The sequence below is a fragment of the Sminthopsis crassicaudata genome, chromosome 2 (assembly GCF_048593235.1).
Source record: "Sminthopsis crassicaudata isolate SCR6 chromosome 2, ASM4859323v1, whole genome shotgun sequence".
In the NCBI taxonomy this organism is placed as follows: Eukaryota; Metazoa; Chordata; class Mammalia; order Dasyuromorphia; family Dasyuridae; genus Sminthopsis; species Sminthopsis crassicaudata.
The window spans coordinates 222,601,672-222,619,320 of NC_133618.1; the positions used below are offsets into that span (position 1 = coordinate 222,601,672).

Consider the following 17,649-nt stretch of genomic DNA (forward strand, 5'->3'; position numbering starts at 1 on the left):
GGTTATCGTTAGGACAATTAAAAATACATCAAAAACTATTACTTGATTCTTCCAAAGGCTGGAAAAAGGGGAAAGAGGAAAAAAGGGAGATAAGGTTGGGATTCCAGAGCTCTCAGGTACATAAAATGAAAGAACCTAGTACAAAAATACAGATGCATACAATATGTTTTACTGCTTAAAAGAAGCTCCTTAAGGTAAGAGATGGAGGTGGTGTTGTTCAGTCATGTCTGACTTTGTGACCCCAGGTCCTCTTGGCTTCAGACCCTGCACTCTGTGCTAACAGAGCTAGCCTCAAAGCCAGAAAGAACTGCCTCTGACAAGTGCCCCAAGCAACTCTCTACTGCCATAAGTGATGATCTGCATTGGAAGATGGATTTCCTCCTCTGGGATTTTCCTATACCAGTGAAACCACAAGTCCAGTTCTTTGCTATTTATTGATGTTTAGAATCAGATTTGAAAACTTTCATTATTAGATTTGATCCTTTCAGTAACAATTTGAAATAAGTAGTAGGAGTATCATAGTCATTCCTGTTTTATATAGGAGAAAAATGGCATTCGGAGAATTAAGTGACTTAGAGTGACACAGCTAGGAAGTAAAGAGTAGAGCTCTGACTCCATGTAGGCTGACCCTAAGTCCAGAATTACTTCTCCTGACCTATTACTGACCATAAATCTGCTTAAGGCACCTTTCTCCTTCCTCTTAACACTAACTTGTTTTTTCAGTTATTATATCTTTCTTTTTTTCCTCAATAATATTTTATTTTTCCAAATAACATGTAAAGATAGTTTTCAACATTCATTTTTGTAGATTTTGTGTTCCAAGTGTTTTTCCCTCTTTTCTTTACCTCCCCTCTCCCCAAGACAGCAATCAATCTTATAAGTTATACATGTACAATCCTTTTAAAAATATTTCCATATTCATCCCATTGTACAAGAAAAAATCAGACCAAAAGGGAAAAAACATGAAAAAAAAACTCACCAAACAAAAATGATGAAAATATTACATTTCGATCTACTTTCAGTCTCTATAATTCTCTTTATGGATGCAGATAGCATTTTCTATTGCAAGTCTATTGGAATTATCTTCAATCATCTCATTAATGAGAAGAACCAACTGCTCGAATGTTTACAGGGATTTGCTCTCCATCTTAAACTAATTAGCAAGTGGCTAGGGCAGGATCCTAGGCACAGAGATATAAAGCAGGAAGAGGCATCAGAGGCTATCTAGTAAGACCAACATATTTTTCAGATGAATAAACTGAAGTGTAGATTGAACATGAATAACCTATATCAAGTGGCTTATCATCTTAGGAAGAAAAGAGGAGAGGAAGGGGAAAACTCATTTTTTAAAATGAGTTTAAATATTATTTTTACATGTAATTGGGAAAAATAAATATTAAAGAAAAATAAATTAAAACCATAAAAGGGGAACTGAAGTATAAGTAAGGTCACATAAGTATTAAGTATCATTTGAACCCTGAATCTCTAATTTGATATCAGAGTGAGTGCAGTTTTCATTTTCTTGTGGCAAGTGTCTCCTTCTCCCCCACCCTTCCCAATCTATCTGCTTCCCATCCAACTGCACCTTACTGCCACCAGATTCTGTTCCTGAACTATTTGATTAGTTCTCTTTATTCATGAACTAATATTAGGTCAAAACAGGGCTGTGAGCTTTTTGTGCCACTCTTGGCCATTGGGCACTCTCAACAAAGAAACCCCTATCTGCAGAAATCTGAGCACAATACACACTATCAATGTGAAATTCACAAGTAAGCACACCTGGTATTACTGTTTAACATAATTCCTCCCCTGGGGCAATTCTTAAGCACTTAACTTGTCAAGTATTTATCAAGACTGTCACCCTTTTCTAATTACTCCTTCACACTCAGGCTGTCTTTTCCTCCCCAGCCTCCACTGGGTTTTCACCCTTTACTACTTGTGAACTGTGCCACTGAGATTAAAACTGTTACCAGTAACTTTGTGGCACTTTAAAGACTTAAAGAGAGGCAGTATCTTTACTGGAGAAAGAGCTGTCTTTAGATTCTGAAATATGTAGGTTCAAGGCCTGAGAGTGACTGGATCTCATTTTCCTCATCTACAAAATGAGGGAATTGCTCCACATTACCTCTTTAGGTCTCTTTCTGATGATTTCATGGAGGTTCAAATATTGGAATACCAGAATCTCTGAACAAAGTTGCTAGTGACATAAAAGACAATGGAGAGGCACATGGTAAAATCAAATGGCAAGGAGCATGTTTGGCATATACATAGGAAGTTGGGTAAGGAAAGGCTGTTTAACAAGAAAAAGATCAGAAGGAAATCTTAAGTACTATACTACCCTCACAGGATATCCTTGGAATTCTATATAAAGTCTTTGCAATCTCAAAATTTGTCTTCTCTTCCATTTTTTTTTTTTTTTTTTTGCAACTTTATGCTGGTGATGCCTTTTTTTTACTTTTCTTTGTTGTAAGCAACAAATATTTAGGAGAATTTTAAAACAAGATTTGCACATTAATATTGATACCCAAAAACTCAAATGTAGGTGACATTGACACACACATGCTCGCAAAAATTCAAATGTTTACATTTTAAAAAACAATTCCCATTTAACATATGAAATCCTTTAACATAAAATCATTGAGAGCTACTATAAAATAAAAAATCAGTTTACTACAAGCATATAAAAACATTAATCAAGTGATTTCTTGGAATTTCAAATTACTTCTTTACAATATGATGTATTGCATATAGTCCTTTACAATATGATGTATTGCATATAGTCCTTTCAGTTATTATCATAGACTTACAAAAGAGGCTTAATTTATTTTCCAGGCACATCACAAGCTCAAGAAGATGGATCCAACAATTAGGTAATAGAGTTATGACAGAACAACTTAATTGCACATAATACTTTAAAGTAGATTTGAATGAAGCTCTCAAACACTTTGATGTATATCATTTAGGGACCACTATTAGATGTAGTAGATCTTACAAAAAGATAGATCTTTAGTAAAAGTTCTACCTTTGGGGCATTTGGTATCATTTAAAATGGTCTCCAAACCAATAAAATAATGCTTTATTATTATTATTAGTTCATAACAAAACTTTATTTTATGACTGCTTCTAAAGCAATATGGAAATATTAATATTTTTCCCCCAAAATAGAACATTAATAGTTATAACCTTTTACTTGTAATCAGAAGAGGAATTAATAATGTTTGGCCAAATTTTTCTCTTCTAATTATTTTGTAAAAACTCAGTTGTATAGTCCATAATTTGCAGAAACTACGGACATCATTCAATATCACATGTGATGCTGATTGGTTGAAAAAGATATGTGACACTAAAGTCAAGTTTCTTTGATAAAACAGTATTAACTGCATGGTATTTCTGTTGTAGTTATACTAGTTAGCAGGTAAATCTCATTTAAAAAATCTCAAACAATTCAATTTGCTACAGTACAAATTGCTGCAAATGTGTAAAATACCAGATATACAAGTACACCAAATATATTTTATTAGTACAGAGAAGCACCCATAACAAGACACAGCAAGCAGAAACATACATTCACAATAAAAGGGTTAGTGTTGCATACAGGTATAACTTTTCTTGTATTTGTAGCCTTGTTATTTGCCAGAGGAGTGTAAAATAATATTTTCTAGCATCACACAAAGAGAAACTAAGGAGCACACGCCATTGCTATAGAGCACATAAACAAAAGATACATGGGTAGAGTCAGCTATCTTAGTGCTAAATGTCTAGGATAGAATTGTTCATTCACTCCAGTGCTAAGAAAGGAATACTGGAACTCACTAATATTTCCAAATATTACTACTCTGTTAAGTAGTATCACATAATATTCTAAGTGACACAAAAGGTGCTAATGTAGTTGTTTACAGATATCTGTAATTTAGCTTTCAGATTTCCATTAAAACTGAATTCTATTGGAAAGTTATAAATTATCATCAGTGACTTGCATTTTACACTAAAAGAGATAAATACTGTCATTTCAAACCATTAAACGCAGCTTCACCTTCAGTAACCATTCCACTTGTTAACTAACTAGTATCTGGGCTTTTACTATGCAGTTTACTCCTCACTTTGCCGTGGCTCAAAAACTGATTATGGGCATGAGAAATGATCCATGAATTAAAGTTTAGATTGTACATCAGCATTTAAAAATTCATATGTAGCACTAAGTAGTCAGCATCTATTCCAAATGCCTGTTCAAGTTAAAGTGCTAATCAAAAATGTTATTTCTCCTATTTATGGTGTTCAAATAAAATTCTACTATTGATTACACATGAATTTAAAGTTTTAAAAACTCTTCTTTAGGAAACCTGGGATTGGGATTCTTTATAAAGGAGAAAAGGAGATCACAAGCAATAGCAACCCTAAAAAGTGAGTTGCACAGTGCCCTTGTGGCCAGAGCTTTTCATTTTCTAAAAGGTAGTAACTAAAATAAGCCAACTAACTTCTTGGACTTCTGAACTTTGATTTACAGGAACTATAGATACTACAATCTATGTGGGATAATAGAAAAAAGTACTAATTTCAAATATTAGTCACGTAGTTGAAATGCTCACACAATATTAATCATTTGTTCTTCAGTATGAAGTAAAATATTATAGCAAACGCCCCAAAATTGTTTTACCCTATTACTACAACTATTAAAAATCAAACATTTAGAAAAATCAGCAAATATGTGTTTCTATATAGATAGGCTTTATTGAACAGATGCAATTTTGTCCTCTACTAATTATTTCAATAGACACCACAGTTATTTGTATAAATAATGGCAGACACCATATGGGCAGATATTAAAACTTCACAAGTATTGTAAAGCAACCAACAAAACAACAAACAACAAAACCTAATACTGGTACATGTGCTGGCTAGTGGTATACTGTCTGATACACGTGAAAACAAATCTAGTAAAAGCCTACTTGGAGCGCTGAATGAAGTTTACTTTGACTTTATTGGTTGTCGCTCTACCACATCTTGACTTTTACTCCTTTAAAAAGTCTTGTAACATTGATGGTAAAGTGGGATTGTCAATTCCATGGCTTGGAATGCACCTACAGATTACTGACTGGTGGATAGGTAGACTTGAAGAGGAAACCCCAAAACTCTGAAGAATCCTTAAGAGAGAAAACCTCCTTCTCTGCCTCAGGGAGGGATCTCCACCCCAAACACAAACAGTTTCATCTTTATTATTTGGCTCAGTCCTGAAACTCATTGAATTCAATTCAAATTCTAACCCTGACTGAACTTGGGACTGCACCCACAAGCCCCCTTCAGCTTGTAGCCAAAGCCCTCTATTATAAAAGAGCCAGACTGGAGCCCTCTCTTTGCAGAGGTCCCAAACATGGCCGCTTTATGCCTGGCACCAAGGATCTCTGCCCACTGGAACTCTAGTTCCGGTGCCCCTTATCTGTACCCTCAACTTTACTAACTAGACTTTAACTTTACTTCCAAACCCCATAATAAACCTCTTTTATCAATCTAGGTTTTTGGGTCTGTAAATTCCTTTACAGGGGACTCTTACACCACCACTAGGTCTCATTTAACTCTGTATCCTTGCACCAAATCCGAAGGGGTTGCAGGGGAGCTCCATTTGACTCCCTGTACCCTGAACTTGCACTAGACCACAATTAACCCTAATTTCGTTTAGGTACCCCAATGCTAGACATCAAAAGGCTGAAAGGAAAAGTCCTATTTAGTCATACAGTAAGCAAAAATTCAAAAAACATGCAAACATTTGGATTTTATAATATCCTAGAAGTTCAGTTACAGTGGTGGAGTAAAACATACAGGGATTGTGGGCATTGAAGCTAAAATTGTGTTTCCACTGCTTGATGTCAGAATATAGGGATCAGTGACTGAAGCTCACAGAGAAGAGTCCCATTGCACAGATTACCTGAGAAAGAAAGTGCCTTCAGATTTTTCATCAAGCAATGCCTCTGTTTCTTAAAGTTCTTACCCATGATCTGAAGCTGACCAGATTCAGGGCAGTGAATATAGTCAATCTGCGTGTGGACTTTCCATGCTCCTGGCTGCCAACATGTGCATCAGGGTGGTTGTATTGGGAACCTTTGCCCTGCTTCTGCCTGCCTGGTCTGCAGACAGTTTGGTGGCATCCTCTTCCGGATCACAAATCCCCAAGGGGCTGCAGCATTTTTGCCAGTCAAGTCAGTTATTCTCTGGGATAACTTAGATCCCAGTATACATAGTGGATTTATCTGTACAGTGACTTCAAATGTATGGATTTGTACCCTGGGAAGAAGATCCACACCTTCTTCAGTATTATGCTATCTTCTTTCTCCAAGCTTATCCTCATCTTCAAAAGAAACCAGTGATAGACCAAAGGTATTAAAGAAGATTGAATGTGGGCTCATAAGGGTGATGAGCTGCTTAATCAAATCCCACTTCTGGGCTAGATCTGATCCAATAGGAAAATAATGTTTTCCAAAAACATTAATTCAGAAAGACATGTTTTCTTGTTTAAAAAAGAGGCTTTTGGGGGCAGCTAGATGGTGCAGTGGAGAAAGCACTGGCTGAAGTCAGGAGGACCTGAGTTCAAATATGGCCTCAGATGTTTTAATACTTATTAGCTATGGGACTCTGGGCATATCAGTTAACTTCAATTGACTGCCCCCTCCCAAAAAAGAGGGTTTTCTTTTGTTTCTTCTTCCCAATCCCATGGAATTTGTGCAGTGTAGGATTATCTATCACTCTGGTAATGGTGATACACAAATCATTTTCCTTCTCTGAGCTTATTTCTTTATTCTGAGGGATTTAAGCAGCCCAATTTCAGTTTCTTCTTGAAGAATTCTTTGAAAGCCTTAATTCAAGTTGTAGGGCAACATTCTCTCTTAAGGAACTTTGTTGCTGAGGAGCTAAATCCCTTAGGCTGATATTCCTTTCTTTGACAGATAAACATCTTTAGGAGTTCATAGCTATGTTTTCATTGTTGTTTCCTCCTTCATGGTTAAAAAGATTCTGACACTTGCATTTGAAGCTGTTCCACATCTTCACCACTTTATCCATTGATAATATTTAAAACCACTGACATCTACATGAGTTTCTCATCAAATAGGTTTCATTATGGGAATGTTATAGAGAAAAGGATGTCTGGAAATTTTTATTAGTTTTCTGAAGTCATACATAAATTTTTTTGGAAAAGAAAATATATGGGGACATCTCCCAATTCTTTTTGTAAAAGTAAAGGAGACAACATAGATGTAGAATACTGCATATATCATCACATTTTTTGATTATTTAACTTAATTTTGTTTCTTTCTCTTTTATATGCTTGATTCTATAACAAAAAGCTCTCTTAGGAAGAATAAAGACACTAAGGAAAACACTGGATCAATAAACAGTCTGCTGCAAGTCTGGGTGACTCAGCCTTTTCTAGAGGTAAGTCAGATTGCCAGCCCTGTCCTGACTTCATTGACCTCCAGGGAACCTCCCATTTCCTCCTGACAGAAGCGAGGGGTCCCATTTCCACCAGATGTGTCCCCCTTCCCTGACCACCCTCCGACTCTCCTAAGGTCCTCCTCCCTCCTCAGCTTCTTTACCTCCCTCCAACTCCCACTGGAATGGAAAATACCTTCCTAGGCTGAATAGGGAGGGGGGAAAGTGAAGGAAAAGCATAAGAAGGGGGTGTTACCATTTCCTTCTTCAGCTCATTTTAAAATGAGGAAACAGAAACAAATAGAGTTAAGTGACTGGCCCAGGGTCACACAGCATCTGAGGCCATATTTGAATTCTAGTCTTCTCAACTTCAGGCCCAGGGCTCTATCCACCTCATAACCTTGTTTCTCATTATAACCATTCATAATATTATGTGAAATTCATTATCTTTGCTTTCTAGACATTCTCAGGGTCTCATCCAACTCTCCATTTAGATGCTTCCTTTCTATTTAGTACCTAACATAGTGATTGGCACATAGAAGGTCTTTAATAAATGCTCTCTGGAATTGTTATACTTTTATTATCCTGTTCTTTCGAGATACTCCATTTCAATTATAACTAAATAATATCTCATGTTCTGGAACTCTGGTGAACATCTCCCTTGCATCAAAACTTGCCATACATTCTGTGGCCAAGTCATGATGCTCTAATTGTTGTTCCTTGCCACAGTGCTCCACATTGTATCTTCTTGACTTTGAATTGACCCTTCCCCAAGCCTAGAATGCTTTGCCACCTTAATCACCTTCCTTTAATCTCACCTTCTTCACAAGACCTTTCCTATTTCCCTATCCACTATTGCCTTTCTTTCTCAAATTATTTTCTCTCTCTCTCTCTCTCTCTCTCTCTCTCTCTCTCTCTCTCTCTCTCTCTCTCTCTCTCTCTCTCTCTCTCTCTGTCTCTCTCTCTCTCTGTCTCTCTCTCTCTCTCTGTTTCTCTTTCTCTCTCTCTCTCTCTCTCTCTCTCTCTCTCTCTCTCTCTCTCTCTCTCTCTTTCTCTCTCTCTCTCTCTCTCTCCTCTCTTTCTGTCTCTCTGTTTCTCTGTCTCTCGGTCTGTACACATGTATCCTGCAGGAGTGGCGACCCTTATATCTACCACTTGCCACACATAAAATTTAGAGCAAATATTTGTCCTTTCAAGCCCTCACTTTCTTTATCTGATAAATAAAGTGAAGTAGATGATCTAAGCTCTCTTCTGGCTCTAAATCTATGATCTTATGGCTCTGCATGATGGTAAGCCCAATTGCTGGTACTGCTAGAGTTCAAGGGGTATCAGTGTTCTCTAATATTCAACACCCTGGAACTGAGAGAGCCTTGCCCCGATAAGTTCAGGCTCTTCCAATAATATCTTCCATTTTTTGTTTTGTCAGACTTAGCAGAATGTCACTTTCCTGAACTGAATATGAGCTCCACAGCCCCTAGAATAGTGTTATATTAAGTGAAAAACAAATGCTTCATATTTGAAAGATAGAGGCTCATCAATCAGAGAATAAACATTTATTTAAATACTTACGAAGTGCTGAAGATACAGAAAGAAGCAAAAGAATCCCTGCTCTCAGGGGGCTCACAATTGAATTGGGGAAAAAAAACAAGCAAACAAATATATACAAATTATATACAGGTTAAATAGGAAATAACTAAATGAAAGAGAGTACTAAAGTTAAGGGGAACTGGGAAAGACTTCCTGTAGAAAATGGGGATACAGTGCTGTTTATTTGGGTACATTCAATTCAATTAAACAAGCATTTATTAAATGACTTCCGTTTTCAAGGTGCCTATTAATTCCAAGTTGGGCACTGGAGATACAAAAACAATAACAAACCAAAAATTATGTTTTACTGGGGAATACAACATATAAACAAAGAAGTAAATAGAAGGCAATTTGAGGAGAGGAGAGAAGTCCCAGAAAGTAAGAGTTTAGGAAAGACCAATAACTCAATAATGAGTATTTTTGAAAGGTACAAAGCCTCTTTCCCACAACATTCTCATGCATTCAGATAGATAATGTTCATATTATTCTCCCACTTTTTTTTTTTACTTAATAATTTTTTATTATATATATATTTTATAATATTATCCCTTGTATTCATTTTTCCAAATTATCCCCCCCTCCCTCTATTCCCTCCCCACGATGACAGGCAATACCATACATTTTACATGTGTTACAATATAGTCTAGGTACAATACATGTGTGTGAATATCATTTTCTTGTTGCACAATAAACATTAGAATCCGAAGGTACATGCAACCTGGGCAGACAGATATTAGTGCTAACAATTTACATTCACTTCCCAGTGTTTCTTCTCTGGGTGTAGCTACCTCTGTCCATCATTGATCAACTGGAAGTGAGTTGGCTCTTCTTTATGTTGAAGATTTCCACTTCCATCAGAATACATCCTCATACAGTATTGTTGCTGAAGTGTACAGCGATCTTCTGGTTCTGCTCATTTCACTCAGCATCAGTTGATTTAAGTCTCTCCAGGCCTCTCTGTATTCCTCCTTCTGGTCATTTCTTACAGAGCAATAATATTCCATAACCTTCATATACCACAATTTACCCAACCATTCTCCAACTGATGGACATCCATTCATCTTCCAGTTTCTAGCTACAACAAAAAGAGCTGCCACAAACATTTTGGCACATATATGTCTCTTTCCGCTCTTTAGTATTTCTTTGGGATATAATCCCAGTAGTAGCGGTGCTGGGTCAAAGGGTATGCACAGTTTGATAACTTTTTGGGCATAATTCCAGATTGCTCTCCAGAATGGCTGGATTCTTTCGCAACTCCACCAGCAATGTATTAGTGTCCCAGTTTTCCCACATCCCCTCCAACATTCATCATTATTTGTTCCTGTCATCTTAGCCAATCTGACAGGTGTGTAGTGGTATCTCAGAGTTGTCTTAATTTGCATTTCTCTGATCAGTAGTGATTTGGAACACTCTTTCATGTGAGTGGATATAGTTTCAATTTCTTCCTCTGAGAATTGTCTGTTCATATCCTTTGACCATTTATCAATTGGAGAATGGTTCGGTTTCTTATAAATTAGGGTCAGTTCTCTATATATTTTGGAAATGAGACCTTTGTCAGAACCTTTGTTTTTAAAAATATTTTCCCAATTTGTTACTTCCCTTCTAATCTTGTTTGCATTTGTACAGAAACTTTTTAGTTTGATGTAATCAAAATCTTCTATTTTGTGATCAATAATGATCTCTAGTTCTCCTCTGGTCATAAATTCCTTCCTCCTCCACAAGTCTGAGAGGTAGATTATCCTCTGTTCCTCTAATCTATTTATTATCTCCCTCTTTATGCCTAAATCATGGACCCATTTTGATCTTATCTTGGTATATGGTGTTAAGTGTGGATCCATATCTAATTTCTGCCATATTAATTTCCAGTTTTCCCAACAGTTTTTTCCGAATAATGAATTTTTATCCCTAATGTTGGAATCTTTGGGTTTGTCAAAGATTAGATTGCTATAGATGTACCCTTTTTTGTCCTTTGTATCTAATCTGTTCCACTGATCTACCGGTTTATTTCTTAGCCAATACCAAATGGTTTTGGTGACTGCTGCTATATAATATAGCTTTAGATCAGGTACACTTAGACCACCTTCCTCTGAGTTTTTTTTCATTAGTTCCCTTGCAATTCTCGACCTTTTATTCTTCCATATGAATTTTGTTGTTATTTTTTCTAGGTCATTGAAATAGTTTCTTGGGAGTCTGATTGGTGTAGCAATTAGTTTGGGGAGTATTGTCATCTTTATTATATCCGCTCGGCCTATCCAAGAGCACTGAATGTCTTTCCAATTATTTAAATCTGATTTTATTTTTGTGGCAAGTGTTTTGTAATTTTTCTCATATAATTCCTGACTTTTCTTTGGTAGATGGATTCCCAAATACTTTATGCTCTCAACATTTGTTTGGAATGGAATTTCTCTTTGTATCTCTTGCTGTTGCATTTTGTTAGTGATATATAAAAATGCCGAGGATTTATGTGGATTTATTTTGTATCCTGCCACTTTGCTGAAATTTTGAATTATTTCTAGTAGCTTTTTAGCAGAGTCTTTGGGGTTCTCTAAGTATACCATCATGTCATCTGCAAAAAGTGATAGTTTAATTTCCTCATTTCCTACTCTAATTCCTTGAATCTCTTTCTCGGCTCTTATTGCCGAGGCTAGCGTTTCTAGTACTATATTGAATAGTAATGGTGATAGTGGGCAACCTTGTTTCACTCCTGATCTTACTGGGAAAGGTTGCAGTTTATTTCTATTGCATATTATGCTTACTGAAGGTCTTAAATATATGCTCCTGATTATTCTAAGGAATAGTCCATTTATTCCTATACTCTCAAGAGTTTTTAGTAGGAATGGATGTTGGATTTTGTCAAATGCTTTTTCTGCATCTATTGAGATGATCATATGGTTCTTATTAATTTGATTATTAATATGGTCAATTATACTAATAGTTTTCCTAATATTAAACCAGCCCTGCATTCCTGGAATAAATCCTACTTGATCATAGTGTATTATCCTGGAGATGATTTTCTGAAGTTTTTTTGCTAATATCTTATTTAAGATTTTAGCATCAATATTCATTAAGGAGATTGGTCTATAATTTTCTTTCTCAGTTTTCGATCTACCTGGTTTAGGTATCAGTACCATGTCTGTGTCATAAAAGGAGTTTGGTAGGACTCCTTCATCCCCTATTTTTTCAAATAATTTATATAACATTGGGGCTAATTGTTCTTTAAATGTTTGGTAGAATTCACATGTGAATCCATCTGGCCCTGGGGATTTTTTCCTGGGGAGTTGATTAATAGCTTGTTCTATTTCTTTTTCTGAAATGGGACTATTTAAGCAATTTATCTCCTCCTCTGTTAATCTAGGGAGCCTATATTTTTGGAGGAAGTCATCCATTTCACTTAAGTTATCAAATTTATTGGCATAAAGTTGGGCAAAGTAACTCCTTATTATTTCTCTAATTTCCTCTTCATTGGTGGAAAGATCCCCCTTTTCATTTGTAAGACTATCAATTTGATTTTCCTCTTTCTTTTTTTTGATCAAATTTACCAAAGGTTTATCTATTTTATTGGCTTTTTCATAAAACCAACTCTTGGTTTTATTTATTAATTCAATAGTTTTTTTTACTTTCAATATTATTGATTTCTCCTTTTAATTTTTGTATTTCAAGTTTAATTTTTGGTTGGGGGTCTCCCACTTTTAAAAGACAAAAAAACTAATGTTTGAACAGATTAAATGATTTGGGGCCATATAACTAGAACCTTTCAAAATAATCCTATGTATTTTAATTCAATTTTATTTTATACATTTTTATAATCCAATGTATTTTATTTTATACATTTAAAAACACCATTTTGAGAAGAAAATCCTCTTGTTATGCAAACATAGCCTTTAGAAACTTCCAATTAACCATCACTCTTAAAAGGGCATTGGTGCTTAATATAGAATTTGTTGTACTTTAATTGAGTATTGTTTATTATTCATGACCCTATTTGAGTTTTCTTGGCAATATTACTGGAGTGACTCTCTTCTCCAGCTCATTTTTACAGTGAAGAGATTGAGGTAAATGGGTTCTGTGATCTGCCAGGGTGTCTTGAAAATGTATTTGAACTCAGGTCCTTCTCACTCCAGGAATAACATTCTATCCACCATTCTATCTAGTTGCCTTTTATCTAGAATAGCAGTTCTCTTTAAGTTCAATGATTGTAAAAGCTCATCAATCCAGATCTCTAGGCTACATAGATCAGCTGGATCAATTATTCACACATCAGATGCTACTGTCCAATCAGAAAGGAACTCACAGCAAAGGAGCTATGATTTTACCTTACGCCTTGGGATATCACAGATGCAGAGCCTCCTCTGCTTTTTTCTTATCAAACTAGAGTGTACACAAGATCTTACAAATAGTGGTACTGAAGGACAATAACAATTTCACACACACACACACACACACACACACACACACACACACACACACACTTTCTCTTTCTGACCAATCAGGAATCACTAAGCTGAAGCTCTCTTTCAATTGACTACTTCTAAAAGCCATTTTCAAAGGCATAATTTTTAATTCTCCTTGCTATATCTAACTTTTTCATGTTCCTCTTCTTTTTCTTCAGTCTTTTCAATAACTTGAAGAACCTCTGGCTTTGTGATTCTAGACAAATCACTTAAGCTTTCTGTGCCTTAGTTTCTTCATCTATAAAAGGGGGGTGATAATTCCTACTTCTAGGGATGTTGTAAAGATAGATTGAGAAAATGTTTACAAAGTACTTTGCAAACCTTAAAATGCTATATAAATGCTAGCTGTTGTTGTTGTTATTCCCCTTCATGTATTCTCTGGTCAAGCTCTATTGATCTGGAAATTCTTGACACATTATGCTCCATCTCCTGTCTCTGTGCCTTTGTATTGACTGTCCTTCAGGCCTGGAATACTCTCACTCCTCATTTCCACCTTTTAGATTTCTTTAAGACTCAACTCAAATGCTGCCTTTTGCAGATGGTCCCCAACATGGTAATGTCTTTCCTTCTAGGGGAATCTTGCATCTATTCTGCATTTGTCATCTCTCCTATCACAATGTAAACTATTTGAAGGCAGGGATTATTTTTGCTTTTTCTTTGTTTTCTTGCTATTGAGAAAACAATTGATACACATTGAAAACTTAATAAATTATTATTGATTGCTTGCACTTTGTCCTATTGGATTCCTGGAAACTGTATCATAAAGTAGGTACTTGCAAAGGAGAAAGATGATATTCTCCTACAGGAATAATATTACAATTGAGAATAACATTCCTAAATAAGGGTTTGGCATTTAAAAAATAAGAAATCTGATCAACAATGATCTGTTGTAAAAACAAGGAAACAGTAAATGATAACTTTATAAAAAATTAAAAGGAGTAAAATTTTCCCCACAAAGCCATAGGATAAAAGAACTGGAAGGGAATTGGAGAGTTGGAGATAATGTAGTCTAAACTTCATATTTTATAGGTGGGGAAACTGAGACTGAAGGAAATTAAGTAATTTGCCTAAATCATTCAATGGCAAAACCAGGATTTTAATCCAAGTCTCCTGATCTCTCATTCAATGATCTTTATGGTATATTATATCTCATTCTTTTTATGTTAAAATTAAAATTAAATCAGTTTAAACTTATACATATCAACTATAGAAAGGACCCTGATGTATTATAAAATATATATTCAGTACATAAAAATTCTACTTTACCATATCATAAATTTGGCTTTGCAATAACAAACACCAAACATTTAATTAACACTAATTTTGCTTTCCTTTTTAGAACTTACAAGGACTTTGGAGGAATATTTTGGATGGTCCATATCTCTTTTTTAAAAAGGCATCTAGGAAGGTCTGAACCAATGACTTATTTTTCTTTCAATAAATTTCCCTGTAACAGATTCAAAATCATTTCATAGCTTATATACAAATAATGGAATAACTTGTGCTCATAAAGAGCTCTTCTGTTACAAAGATGCTTCCATTATTAGCAGCCCAAGAGACAAAACAGGTGTTATTATTCCCATTTCATGGATGAAGAAACTCAAGAGAAGTTGCACATTTTGCCCAAGGTCTCTCAGCTAATGATTGGGAAAACTAGGAAACCAAACCAGGCTTCTGATGCCAAGACCTACTCTCTCAACTACATATCATATTTTCTTATGGTGAATTTTAATAATTTTTCCAAAGAAATCTCTCTGTAGCAAGTGACAGCTCAAAATAATTCCATAATTCACACAATTCCATTCATTATTAAAATTTTTTTAAAGTAAATTATATTTTTATTTTTCCTCAATTTACAAAAGAGCTATTTTCTCTCTCTTCCTAAATATATATATATATGTGTGTGTGTGTACATTTTTATATATGAAATATAAATCATTCTTTCCAAAATAGGCTTGAATGGGAAAATGAGTTTGTAAAGCTTTCCTAAGGAGTTTATCTGGAAAAGAGAAAGAAAGGACCAAAAGTCACCCTTTGAGGCATTTTCTCCAGTAATGACACTGGATTTGTATTGCCTTTTATTCAGTTCCTTTTATGTCCAATATCAGGGAGGTCCAGCTGAAAGTATAATCCTATTGTTGTGGAATTATTTTAATTGTGTCCAATTCTTTATAACCCCATTTGTTTGTTGTTTTGTTTTTGTTATTGTTGTTGTTGTTATTGTTGTTTTGGTTGTTTTGGTTGTTTGTTTGTTTGTTTGTTTGTTTGGCAAAGGCATTTTCCAGACTACAAATTGAGGCAAATGGGGTTAAGTCACTTGCCTGAGGTCACCAACTAGTTAGTGTCATCCAGATTTATACTCAGATTTTCCAGTTTCTAAGCCCAGCCCTCTATACACTGAGTCACCTAGCTGCCCTGAGCTGCCTTAGAATGAGGCTAGGTGACCCACAGGACAATTCTGCCTTTGACATTGACTTTATTAGTATCATATTCTACAAATCTGAACCAAACTCTATTAATAAGAAAAAGAATTGAATCTCCAGAGCTAGAGAAGGTAAGCTGAGGCAGAAAAGAGCCTGGGTAATTCTGTGGCTAGAGTAATAAGAAGTAATCTGATACAGCTAGCATTTTTACTCATTTTGATTCTTAAGTTTCTATGAGGGATTTTACATGTAAAGAAACTAACTCCCAAGAAAAGTTAGCTGATTTGCCCATAAGTAGAAGAGTCATACTATAATCAAGGTCTCCTTATTCATCACAGTACCACAGAAAATTACTGGGCTTTGAAATCGAAGGCTCTGGGTTTAAGAGCTGCCACTTTTTCGTTTTCTATTTTGCTTCTCTTGACCTCACATCCTTCCTTCACTCCATTATCATTCCCCTCTCTCATGAGAACTGTAGATTATGTCTCTGGAACAATACTTTTTGCCTCACTTTTCTTGAAACCAAGCCTCCACATACTCCCTTTCTCCTTTCTGTGCCCTTTTAATTGTCTTCCCTCCTTAGAATGTAAGCTCCCTCAGAGCAAGGTGTATCAGCATCTCTTTGCACCGTGCTTGCTACATAATGAGTCAATAATAAATATTTCTTAAACTCCTATTATGTATCAGGGATTGTATTTCCCTCCAAAAAAAAAACAAAACTATGACAAGAAACAAAGTGTATTTCCCTAAACTAATTTAACAGAACTGCCTAAATGAGTGATTGTAACTAATAGAGCATGCCTTCTACTTTTATAGTATACTGATTATTGTTGTTTGTCCTTCATTTTTGAAGGAGACCAATGACACCACTACAGGGTGATGCTTAACTTGCACATGAATTGGATTTAATTAAGGCAGAGTTGCACAGTCAGCAGCTTCACTTTCTCTTCCAGATTATCAGTCCAGTGGCAAGACAAAAGTCAAGATGACAGCTTATATAGCCTTGGATACAGTAGAAAACTTACATCCCAACATTTTCAAGGTCTGACCAAGCTTTAAGCACTCCACAGTATCTGCTTCAGTTGCAACAAATTGTTCTCATCCACCCATTCCACCTGAAGAAGTCTTTGAATGCTTGGGTGGGGATTCTTCTTATTCACCAATGGATTTGAGGCCTGTACATTTCTCTCAACCTGATTTAACCTGTTTACTGAGATAGTTTTACTGGGGTGTGGCCACTACACATGCTACAGCTTCTTGGAACCACAGGTGAGAATTGGATGAAGGTGGACAACAAAGATGGACGAGCAACTCTGAAAAGGACTTGGCAAGTCATCACACCAAAGGTGCTAGTCTTCCCTTAATACCCAGACTGATTGTTTATGATGTAATGAAAGAATGGCTAGTTGGAGAAGGGAGGGAGCACTTGAGGAAGGCATAGACATTCCCTGCCTTGTTCTAATACTTAAACCAATTTCAAATATTCTCCGCTGTTTCCAATATATGGAAGAGCTGTGAGGCTACCTGCAGATATGAGGGACAGAGAAGACTCTTTTGGTTGTCTGAGGATTTGAAAGTACTGATGACTTATGAATTGCTAAGCGATAATTAAATATGCAGACAAAAGGATTGGATGGTCTAGTCTCTATTTCCCTTTCTGAAGAATAAGACATAACTAGAATGAACTGATAAGGGAGAAGTACCCATTTCTCCTAATTTTTTCCTCTGAAGTTAAATAGAAAAAGTCTAATCCCCATCCACATGAAAAA

At 35.7% G+C, this 17,649-nt stretch overlaps 1 pseudogene; it reads right to left on the reverse strand.

Annotated features, from left to right (window-relative positions):
• Nucleotides 1-5,008: 5,008 nt before the first annotated feature.
• On the reverse strand, nucleotides 5,009-6,452 carry LOC141552721 (suppressor of cytokine signaling 5-like; annotated as a pseudogene).
• Between the last annotated feature and the right edge of the window lie 11,197 nt (nucleotides 6,453-17,649).